At 33.8% G+C, this 13,173-nt stretch overlaps 1 pseudogene; it reads left to right on the top strand.

Moving 5' to 3' along the window:
- The first annotated feature begins 4,248 nt into the window (after window positions 1–4,248).
- On the top strand, window positions 4,249–10,390 carry LOC134248811 (uncharacterized; annotated as a pseudogene).
- The last annotated feature ends 2,783 nt before the right edge of the window (window positions 10,391–13,173 follow it).

Raw genomic sequence — 13,173 nt, forward strand, 5'->3', positions numbered from 1 at the left:
GTTCATCTCATCAGGTGCCTCATTTTCATTAAGAACGCATCATTGTGAAATATGATTCAAAATGTTTGTTTTGTGAGATGTTTGGTTGTTTAACATCCCTTCTAAGAATTTTTCATTCACATAAGACACCACTACTTGCTCGTAGAGGGCTTTCAGGGTTACTGAAGATAGTTAAAAATTGAGAGATATTTTTTTGCCATCACTTACTGTGACATAGGACCTCGGTTCTTACGGTATCATCCAAAGGACCGGTTTCGACATCTTGCAGTGGAATTCGAACCAATGATGTAAGGATCAACTCCTGAATCTGCGACTCTACAGCATACACTCAACCACTGCATGTGCCATGCAGGTGACAGTTCAAGACGTACAAAAAACTTTAAAAATTAAATCTTTTATTTTCTAATACCCAGGTTTCAGGATTCCCCACCCCTGTAAACCCCAATCAGTGGTCAACAGGTAAGTACTACCCTTGCCCCGTCTGGGACTAGGAGTGCCTAGCACCCTTGCCTCACTACAAATTTGAGCCTAGTTACGGCCTTGTAAGGCTACACATTAAAATTGTATGGTAATGAGGTCAAAATGAGGTCTGGCGCCATGTCAGTAGCTCCGTCCTGATTGACCCATATAAAGAAATAGAGCTCAAAATATCTATTTACCGATATTTACAAGAATTTGTAACATTTTCGTGATTAAATAAATAATTATGAGTGATTCTCTCTTATATAAACAGTGGCTGCAACGTTATTGTTGACAACTCACAGGCACGATTATGTTATATGAACGACGATAAAACCTGTTACTCGAACGATCCTTCATGTACACGATTCTATGCACAATTGCTAACGCGAACGCACGATTCTTCACGTAAAATAAATCAAATATTGAAGAATTAGTATTTTCAAAACAAAAAAGGCTTTAGGTACATAAACCCTCTGCTTAATCATACAAAATGATGGTTGAACCTTAATGATTTTCCAATAAAGAAATGTAATTTAAAAGTAAAATACAAACAATTATAGCATAGCTTGCGGGGCAAAGTTAGACAAAAAAGTCCCTTCAACTTGGCAATTTTATAAAGGAATAATAGACATTTATGTTATTTAGAGTTATCTCTATTAACAGAGTATCAAATAATGAACCTTAATACCTATTATAAAGTTCAAATAATTTTTTTTATTATTTCATTGACTGAAAAGAAAATATAAGATAGATTGTATTCCTCGACCCATATGGGTGTATTATGCAATAAAAAGTTAATTATCTGCTCAACACTAAGTATTAAACAGAAACAGGATTATTAAAGAGAAGAAATACATTTCCACTGCATTATAGCAGCAGAATTATAAATAGATTAGTCTACATGTATCTATAACTCTACAGATCCCGTAAGGAAAAACAGGTACAATTTACGGCGCGATTTTTTGCGGACCCTTTGGTAGAATTTCTCCTCTTTCCCTCATAGTTCAATCTCTCTACAAGTGATTCACTCGTTTGATCAGAATTATTTGTTGGATAGCTGAAAATTCATTTCAAGCGAGTGTATCGCCTAGAGAGGCTGGGAGGTGTATTAAAAAATACAGTTTTATTTTTCAATGACAATTCTTCTATTTTACTTTCAAAATTAAATGTTTAAATTCTATGAACTCTCACCTGACAAAACGCATTCGTATTGTCCAAAAGGTTTGGGGATGCATTTTTCATAGTTTTTACAGGGTGATTCTGCACAAGATCCCGCGAGAATCTAAAATGTATATTAAAAAAAGAGATATAATTCTTGTTCAACAGAAAAAAATAAAACTAAAAATTATTGACATAAATGAATGTTATTAAATTGTTAACCAGACAAAAATTATGATATTATGAACCTAAAAATTACTGATGTAAAATGAGATAATTCCTGTTCAACAGATGAAAAGTATTGAAATTTTGCAAATGTAGGAGACGAAATTCCACGATAAAACAAGAACAAATGGTTTTGACAAGAGAAAAGGATACCGCGTTGACGTTATCCGTGATACTTCGAATCTTAATGGCGTCACTGTTATCAGTTTTCGTCATTGGGGCTATTAATTATAAATAAAAATTATGTGTATGACGTACACGTTTGAACTGGTTTTCAGACAGAGCGCGTGTTCACACTCCGAAGTATGGAGTTGATCATTTCCTCGCAGGTTCGAATCCAACTGTTTGACGTGGAGACCGGTCCTTCGGATAAGACCATATCAACCGAAGTATCCCATCGAGTAGGTGCTGACACAAAAAAGATCCCTCACAGCTCAATGGCCCTTATTGCCGAGTAAAGAACACAATTTATTGCTCTTCACCTGCAAGTGATGGCGTCTCCAGTGAGTGAAACAATTTGTGGGATGTCAAACGACATACACTCAATCTATCAATCTTCGACGAAATAAAACAAATGGTATGGACAAGGGGGAAGATCTCTTACGTATTTTCATTAACCGTGTAATGTCACGTATTTATAACATATTGGTCATTAGCTATTGTCATAGTTCATTAGCTCAAGTCGAAAACATCCTATCCGTTCTTCATTGTATACCATTTGATTTCAACATTTTGTACTTAGTCATATAGATATTCATTTGATGTTGATAATCGCCCGTGTGTTCTCTACTTAAGGTACTTGTTTACTCACGATATTTTAACAACAACGGGTCGCCATACTTAAAAATGTCGTAAAATTAACAAAATGTGTAAATGAATAGTTTTGTATTTAAAACTATAGGTAAGAGTAAAACATTACATAAATAACCAACATTTATGTCTATTTTACTCTATTATTTACAATCTATCGAAAATATACTGTTTACGACATACGCCGTATCAGCGCGGTAAAATGTAAACAATCGTCTGTCAATGAGACTGCACTGTCATATATGACTATGGCACACTGGAAAAAGCAAGGCTTTTCCAAGAAAACGTCACAGTACAGGAAGAATTCTCAGATTCTGAAAAACCGTTGGGCAGAAAATAGATTAATTTAGATCATGATTACGATGTGAGTCGAGCTGTGGGGGATGAGACTGGAGAAGATCACCATGATGACAATTACGTACCAGAACCGGCAGGTAGAGACGTCTCCGTCTCCTTCAACGACCCAGAAAATTCGAGGTAAAGATGAAGACTATATAGAATCTCTTTAATGATAATATTCTGTAGTTGTTTTAAATATGCGTAAATCTTTCGTAAACAATTATCGTTGCCTACTGTACATGAAATAATAAATACTGATTTATAAAGAGATCGAGGAATATAACCAAATCCATCAGCTGCTAATCCGACGTACAATGTCAGTAACATGTAACCTATGCTATTAATAGCTACATAGGTATTTAAACCTACCCAAAGTAGCAATTTTTACCTACTTTTTGTATTATCTATATTTTGTGGTGAAATGACTGAACGACGCAACATGATTAATACCATCATTTTTGATACAGTCACACTTATGATGAATAAGACAAAATTTTGACCAAAAATTGATTACTTTCTGAATCGGAAATTTTACATTAGTTTCTACGCAAAATTGATCATATACAAAGTAATCATTTTTTGGTCAAATTTTTGTCTTATCCATCATCAGTGTGACTGCACGTATCAAGAAATTCAGTGCTGACCATGTTGCCCCATTCATGCATTTGGCCACAAAATGCAAGTAAAACAGAAAGTAGGTAAAAATAGCTTCTTTGTATACGTAGGTAGAAATAGTCTGTGGGCTGGACCTGTTCAATTTTATTGCATGATCAATGCACAATTGTTACAATGTATAATTGATCATTTACAGTGTTTTCCTTTTACCAGTATTTCAAAGTAAAGGGTAAGAGATCAGTTGTAAAAGTCTAGGGTATGAGGTTTATGAACAAAATCGCTGTGGACCTTTCAACAGATTGTTATTTCAAAGCGGCATTTTTGTCAATTGAAGCGGTCAATTTGACCGGTTGCATGTTCTTAGGGAAAACACTGCATTTAACTTTTAAGTTAATGCAAATAACACTTTTTTTCTTAATTAAGATATGACACTGCATGGAGAGAAGGGAGAAGGGTGGTGGAACTTGGGGTATTGGCAGATGGGCGCTCGGGTTGTGGAGTTTGTGGCATATATCATAACAAAATTTGCTGTAAAAATAAAATTCTAATATATTTTATGGATTTGCACTATTCGGCTTAGAGAGATAGCAGATACGAGCGCTGAGGATAAAATAAATCTACTTACTGGTATATAAAAAGATGGATTTGGTTAAAAGAAATTAAAGATGCAGACCGATAGGAGCTTAACATTAATCTGGACGGTTCCCAGAGATAAATCATTTAGTCGGACAAAGATAACGAACGCGAGCTCTAAGGATAAAAGTAATTAAAGAAACATTAAAATATGCAGGACATGTACGGGAGTATAAATGTAGCTCAGTGGGACAATTCGGCAGTGGAAAGCTGAATTTTGTCTCTTTCTGGTTGCATTTATACAGGTAAAATTATTTTGTAGACTTGCGCGCGTTTTGGTTAACATTATTTAAATGTTCACATGGCTTATTTGATTTACAAGTTCAGTTTTTTTAATATTTTAAGTAGTTATATTTCTAATAAGGTTTAGTATATTTTGTAAAATTATTTATTGAAATTATAAATATTAGAAATAGATTGGTTACTTTAATAAAGAGTGGAAAGCTGAATTTTGTCTCTTTCTGGTTGCATTTATACAGGTTGGGTAACATCGCCACTCCCCATAACCTGTAATGCGCTGAACATGCAGGAAGAGAATAAATAAATCCGAGGGAGATAAAATGCAAACTGGAACATTGCGAATCGGATAAACTGTGTCTGGTCAGGACCAGGGAATTGGAGGAAGGTTTTCCCTGGCCCTTCAAACCTCTCACATGCGGAAAAGCGAACGATTCCGGGAGTTTACAACCAGATCCAGTAATCAGACACGTAATATAACAACCCGAAAAACAAATTCTCAAAACAGATAAAATCCCCAAAAAACCTATTTATTTTACGAAACATACCTCTCCATCTTTCACATACCTTGGGGATACTAACTTGTGGCTTGGGTTCATTCCTGAAAGTCCAGTGTCAGAATACAGCGTGCCATCATGTAAATAAAATAGCCACTGGAAAGCGACATGGAAAAATATGGGATGCAAATACCAAGCTTGCCACAGGTTCATATTTTGTATTAATTTTTCAATTACAGAACATGTATATTATGAACCAGATTAATTTCCTGTCATAAATTTGCTCTATTTTTCATAAATGCATCTGAACTATATATTTTTAGGAATGGTGCATACAGGCATGGGGCCATCTCAAGTGAATACCTTCCTAACATCATTGAATATCCCCCCAATCAGTTCCCGAACTCTGCAGAACAGACAAAATAAAACAGGAACAGTGATGGAGAAACTTGCAGAGGAAAGCACCAGACGCAGCCTTGACGATGAAATTCAGGCAACCATAGAGTATGTACATAGAGAAAAAACTCACTTAGTAGGAATATATTAATTTTATAGTGAATTCACAGATAAAGTGAAGTTTTTTGTGTCCCCAGCAAAAATTCTTCACATTTTTAAAATAAAATTATATATGGTTATAGGGAACTCTAATGTAACAAATTTACAGATATATTGAACTGAATTTATTTTCGGCAATTCATAATGAAAACATATCAATAGATTGTTTTGTAACAATTATTTCCTTACATATTAAGTAAAAATACTTAAAGGAAAATGTGTAAATTATTTGTCAATTTGTTTTATACAGTCATGCAAGTTTGTTATACTGACATGACCAATAATGGATATATTCATAGGTCTCCAGGACTTTGCTATAACCAAGTTTTACTGTATTTCTATTCTGAGACTCATATATACATATATGCATCTTTTGCATTTTACATTTAAGAAGTAAATCATAATTTTCACATTTAAAAAGTATAGATTTTAAGGGATTAACCTCAATCAAGTTGGAAAGAAACAACTAGCTTCATGTTTCTGATAGCTTCCTTATGATTTTTAAGGTGTGAAGGTACAGACGAGCTAACGGTCAGTGTCGACGCAGGTTGGCAGAAACCAGGCAGTGGGTGATCCTTTGACAGCCTCTCTGGTATGTTGTGCATTTTTTTTGTGCATTTACGCCTAGATTGATAGATCAGGGGCGTATACTGTTTTTAGCTCACCTGAGCCAAAGGCTCAAGTGAGCTTTTCTGATCAAAATTTGTCCGTTGTCTGTCGTTGTTGTTGTCGTCGTCGTTGTTGTCGTAAACTTTTCATATTTTCATCTTCTTCTCAAGAACCACTGGGCCAATTTCAACCAGGCTTAAAATTAAAATTTTAGCGGGCCGCCCTGAAAACGCCAAAATTAGCACCCCGCTTTACAGTAACAGATATATTCCTTTGATAATTCAATCTGCATAACTTTTTATTTGAAACATATTTTTAGGTCATTGCTCCATGATTGGATCTCAGACAGGCAAAGTCATTGACTATGAAATCAGAACAAAATGTTGCAAAATTTGTGAGAGTGCTACAAGAAATGGAAAAGACCCCAAAGATCATGACTGCCGAAAAAACTGGGAAGGTATGAAAGAGAAATGGCCAACTTATCCCTTTCCCTCTATTCTCACCTTAACTAAAAACTTGTTATGCAAATGCATGTACTTTAAACTGCTTGAAAGCACTTGAGAAAAACATTTAGCAAGAAAATTAATTTTGTGGAAGACATGACAATCAATACATCCCATGAGTATGGTGTCCAGATAGGCCCTTTAGATACAAAAGCTCACCAGTGATTTCAGAAAACCAGGCTTTTGCACTTACAAACAAACAACAAATCAAATGAGCACAACTTCAAATAACACCAACAGGCAACATGCCATCACACCTAAATAACTTTTAAAAAAATATTGTAAAACAACAGCATCGTAGAATACACACACACATGCTTTATAAGTAAAAGTAAATAAAAATGAAAAGTTATTGAGCAAAGTTAGGTTTTCACACTATATTTGTTAGAAAAAATAAAGTAAATTCATTTAATTAACCACCAGATATTATGATATAACTTAAATTTTTAGATATGATATCTTAAGCTGTCAACAATCAGTTGGCAAAGAAAAACCTCTCATACATTTTAATTTTGAAATGTGATCATTTTTATACATCTCAATTTAGCTTTAACATTTCTATATAGGAAGTTCTAAAGCGATGGAAAAGGATATGGTGGCTAAAATGGTCTCCAGAAAAGTGGAAGAAGGTGTGAACATAACAAATGTGGTTGCAGATGAGGACACCACTACCTTTTGTCATTTGAAAAATGTCCACTCAAACATTACAAAGATTAGTGATAAAAACCATATCAGGAAAATTTTCACTTCAAATTTGTATGGTTTGCAACTGAAACACAGATCACTGAGTACTAAAGTTATTCGGTACTTCGTAAAATGTTTTAACTATATGTTGTCACAAAACCAAGGAAATACAGAGGGGGTACAGAGAGGGTTGGAAGCACTAAGCAGGCACCCTTTTGGAGATCACAGCGCTTGCAATGAATCTTGGTGTTCCCATATCAGCAATCCGAAACAGAAATATTCTGCTTTGCCATATGGAAAACCACTCAAGGACAGCCATCTTCAAGAGTCCATTCAACTCATCTGCTCCAAGCTGCTGAAGGACACTTCCAAACTTTCAAGATTAGGAAGTACACAAGCAAATGAAGCATTCAACAAAGCTGTCTCCCTAAAAGCTCCCAAGAATCATCAATTTGGTGGATCTGCAAGTCTCAGTTACAGAGTTGCAGCAAGTGTTGCAGAGAAAAATGCAGGGCAGAAATATCTGATTGAGGTAAGTCATAATTATAGTTATGCAGTTGTCTGATGATGACAAATAACAATTCATATACTAAAGAAGTACTTTTTTCCACGTGGTTTTAATGTACACTATGTACGCGGTCACAAATTTTCAACAGAAATTTGTCCAAGCGTACTTAATATAAATATAATAAATATAGTGAAAATCTAGAAAAACAACATAATTTTCTACCTGCGAAAATTAAGATTTCGCAGAATTATGACCCTGTGGAAAAAATTATGTCTACAGTATTAAAGATTAAGGTCACAAGTGAATCAGTGATATACTAGTAAATTTATTGAGCTTTGGCATTATAACATGTTGATAATTTTAATAGGTGAACAGAGGAGTTGGTATCTCCCCAGGAAGACACAAATTCTGTTACTTGCGGGATTCTCAATCAAGAAAAAGAAAAGCCATTGCCAGAACAAAGACTGCAAAAAAAGACACACAAGAAAATTCTGTTACTTGCGGGATTCTCAATCAAGAAAAAGAAAAGCCATTGACAGAACAAAGACTGCAAAAAGGAAAAGAATGCAGCTGAAAGCCAAGAAGAGAGTTTTTAAATCAAAAGCTATTATAAGTTATGTATACAGGGAAATTTTGGCTCATTGTATTTTCACCCCGTTCGCCCTCTTCTTCATTGAACGAATTTAAAACAGGGTGATTTCAAATTACACAGCATAATTTCTAAAACATAACAATTACTGGTTGAATTTAAAATGAAGCAAAATTATTTGCAAGTGCAAAACGGCAAAAAATAACCCTGTATACAGAATTACGTACTCCACCTCCACCTCCAACCTCTTTGTGGGGTTTGATTGTGTTGGACTCCGCTATTTGTCATATACCTGGAGCTTTATCATAATTTTGTTAGGTACTCATAACGATAGTATTAAATGTTGACAGAACAAAATTGGTTGTGCATTTCATGCATACTTAAATATTTTAACTTTGCTCTTTATGTTAAGTTTTGAAAATTAATTTTGTTTTGAGGGTTCAAATACTAGTTGTTCAGTTTTTGATGTTCAAAATTGTATTGCCTTTGCAGAGTCCAGACCACAGTATGTAAAGAGATAAGAGAGGGCCCAACATATCAGTCTGGGGTTGGAATATCTGATTCCAATGTTGTAGTTGATGAAATTCCACCACCCTCATCTGAACCACAACAGCAGAGTTTGTCAACTAAAGACAAAAAATTTGTCTTTTTTGACCTGGAAACAACAGGACTTGGTATTGATGAATTTTATTTCTCTAAACTAAATTTGTACGATTGGTTTTATGGAAAACTTAAAAAAAAAGTTGTTTAATCTAATTTATAAAATATGAAAGAAAGCCAATGCTGATTTTGGTACAAAAAATTAAAAAGATAATGAATGCTATTGTAGATTTTGGTAGTTTTTTTTGTAATAAATGTCATTGCTGTTTTTTTTTATTTCAGCGAGAACATCACACATTCTACAGGTGGCTGCCATTTGTGGGAAGGAGACATTTTCTTCCTATGTAATGCCTAAGAAGCCAATTACACCCTCTGCCTCCACAATTACCGGCCTAAAGCTTGATAATGGAACCCTCTATCACCATGAGAGAAGAGTCAATGCTGTTTCAATTTCCAATGCACTTGGCTCTTTTTTAAGCTTTATTGAGAAGCAAGGCAACGTTATTTTAGTTGGCCACAATATCAAAAGTTTTGATGTTCATGTTCTTTTTCAAGCTCTAGATTCTTGTTCGCTGTTGGATCGAATGTCAAAATGTGTACAAGGTTTTTTAGATACTAGATTTTTATTCAAACTTGTCCACCCAAATTTGTGTTCATATAGCCAGCAATATTTATCAGAAGTGCTGCTAAAATGTACTTACAATGCACATGATGCTGTAGAGGATGTTTTAGCTTTGCAGAGGTTATTTGACACTGTTCATTTTTGTGATGGTGAACATTCATCTTGTACATTTACATTTCAGTATGCTTTGAGTGTCCATAACTACCAGAAGGTTGTAGATAAAAACATTCCATCCTTACAAGGTTTGATTGATAAAAATGTTTTGAGTGTCAGAATGGCAAAGAAGGTGGCAGGTAGTGGCCTGAACTTTGATTGTCTCAGATTAGCACATTCTAGAAGTCCTGATGGCATTTATAATCTATTCACTGAGCAGTGTGACAACAAATCTGTCAGAGTTACGAAGTGCAAGAAAATTATTGATATTGTTACCCAGTTTTTCATGTCTTCAAACGAAAGTTAAATGATCACTAGATGTATATTCTCTGAAGTTTTGCTTTTTGTACTTTGCTCACAAACATTGAGGTCATATTGTGCAAAATTCATGAAAGAAGTTGATCATTAGTTTTGTCTTGAAATGGATGATGTTGAGTCATATAAGAAATAGTACATTCTATCTTTTACTTTGTTCATTCATTAATTCATTTCTGATTTATTAATCATTACATTTATTGCATGTAAATTTAATTTATTTTAACTAAATGATTCAAAAATTAATTATAAATTATATTGAGAGTACTGGTTTTTTTTCATACACTGCATGTGTATTCCAGAATTTTGTAGGATCTCTTGGTTTTGCTATAATTATGTTCCCCAAACGAAGTTGGGGAACATATTGTTTTTACTCTGTTTCTTATTATTATTATTCTTATTATTTTTCTTCTTCCTGGGAAAAACTTGTCCACGAGTGATCTTGTAAACAACACATCTGACTTAGGTGAAACCTTTTTAGGGTTAGTAGGCATGTTATGTAGAGTTGCCGAACGAAGGTCATTTTGCGCGCACGTGCTTGCAGGAGCGCGCACGTGCAGCACTTGAAATGACCAATATAATGGATATTGCCGTAACTTTTCTATTTTTTTATGAAAAGTCTTAAAACTCATAATGTAAGGATATATTAGTAGTATAGACAAGATGACATGGTCAGAATAGCAAGATCTCACGCGCATGCACGTGCGCTTCGCTCTGATTGGCTGAAACTGAAGTCTCAATATCTTTCTTGTTTTAAGTCATAATCCTTTGACATTTTGAACTTAGTCACACATTATGAAGATCTACAGCATGATATATAAGACTTTTCATGAAAGCACGTACATGCACGTGTGCTGGAAAGAGCGCGCACGTGCAACATGTGAAATAACCAATATAATTGATGAAGCCGTAACATTTCTATTTCTTGATGAATTTTTTTGAAACTCATAATGTAAGGATACATTAGTAGTATAAACAAGACGGCATGGTCAAAATAGCAAGATCTCACGCGCATGCACGTGCGCTTTGCTCTGATTGGCTGAAACTAAAATCTCAATATCTTTCTTGTTTTTTGTCATAATCCTTTGAAATTTTGAACATAGTCCTACATTATGAAGATCTACAGCATGATATATCAAAATTTTCATGAAAGCATGCGCATGTGCACGTGCTGCAATCTGGTTGGCTGAAACTTTAAATGGCTATATCTCCTTTGTTTTTTGACGAAATGCTTTGAAATTTAAAACATAGAAATGCATTAGGATATCTTACAATATGATATAGAAAAAAAATCATGAAATCACGCACATGCACGTGTGCTGCACTCTGATTGGCTGAAACTTAATGGCTATAACTCCCTTGTTTTTCAACCAAACAGGATGGGATTTAGAACATAGATAGATATAAGGACTCCTACAAGAAGGTATGGTCATCTTGGACATGCACGCACGCACGCACATGGAACAAGTGGAATTAAAATGCTAAAATTTGAATGAAATTGGTACACTTCTGGGTAAACGTTGTTAAAGTCTCAAATGCATAGAGTTTGTCTTATTTAATGAAACTTATAGGGAATATGGCACCAAAATGGAGTTGGGGAGCGTTTGGGGAACATCTGTAACGGTTCCCGTTACAATTAGCACTAGTTTAAATTGAGAATGTGTAGAATATGGGACAAGGGATTGTAATTAAGTTTGTTTCCCTTACTTTCCTAGAATAATGTCCATAAACTATTTTTGAAGTTCAAAAAATCACACCGAGTTGACATGAAAAGATTTAGTCAAGCAATTCAACTTCTTTTTATTGTACATTATAAGGAGAAATAATGGAATATCACATGAAATTGAAAAATAACAGAGGAAATTCAGGTTAATTGTAATAAAATATCTCAAAATTTTGATCATTGACACCCACTTTGTGATTAATTTTTATTTATTTCAGGGTGATTTCTGTATTTATAAAACAATCAATAAGAGTTATCATCAGCCAAATTTTTAGAATATTTGAATGAAAAAAGGTTTATTTATATGCATAAAATGTCATGAAATGGAGGAAATTCAGGTTATTTGTAACAAAATATCTCAGAATTTTGATCATTGACACCCACTTTGTGATTAATTTTTATTTCTTAGAAGATGTTCTCTGTATGTATAAAACAACCAATAAGAGTTATCATCAGCCAAATTTTTAGAATATTTGAATGAAAAAAGGTTTATTTTTATGCATAAAATGTCATGAAACGGAGGAAATTCAAGTTATTTGTAACATAATATCTCAAAATTTTGATCATTGACACCCACTTTGTGATTAATTTTTATTTCTTAGAAGATGTTCTCTGTATGTATAAAACAATCAATAAGAGTTATCATCAGTCAAATTTTTAGAATATTTGAATGAAAAAAGGTTTATTTACATGCATAAAATGTCATGGAACAGAGGAAATTCGGGTTACAGAAAATAAAAACGTGATTGATTTCTGTAATGATTTTGTTGTTATTTTTAAGATAACACCTTGATTAATAAATTAATATGGTAGAATGTTTCAATTACATGCTCGCAAGAAAAATTTTAGTAAAAGATTGAAGTAACCTTAAAAAATCCATATCTACAATGGTGAATTCATGCTTTGATTTCATTGGCTAATAGCAAAAAAAGTAGGTCATTGACCTACATGTTTTAAAGTAGATTTTGTCAATACATACGTGTGTCTTGCTGATTTAATAGACGAGTTCTAATTATCATCAGTAGATTTTTTTTCCTTCTGAGTAAACAAGTACCTTAAGTCATTTGGTTGTTTATTTAACTCTCTGTAACTATAATTTATTACATAGCTTACTGTTAAGGCATGTAAATCCCAAAATAAAATATTCACTGAAATCTCAATTCGAAATGTGACGAAAGAGTTCCTATAGTCTGTTTTTATCCTATGAGATGTTCAGTAGCCACAGTAGACTTGTTTCAGAATAACATACAGTAAAAAAGACTTTAAGAACTCTTTCATTCAGTCGAAATATCTAGCCTAGCAGATTCCAAACAGGAATTATAATTAAAATGTGACA

The sequence above is a fragment of the Saccostrea cucullata genome, unplaced genomic scaffold (assembly GCF_032062105.1).
Source record: "Saccostrea cucullata isolate Sc308-1 unplaced genomic scaffold, CSIRO_AGI_Scuc_v1 ctg5449, whole genome shotgun sequence".
NCBI lineage: Eukaryota > Metazoa > Mollusca > Bivalvia > Ostreida > Ostreidae > Saccostrea > Saccostrea cuccullata.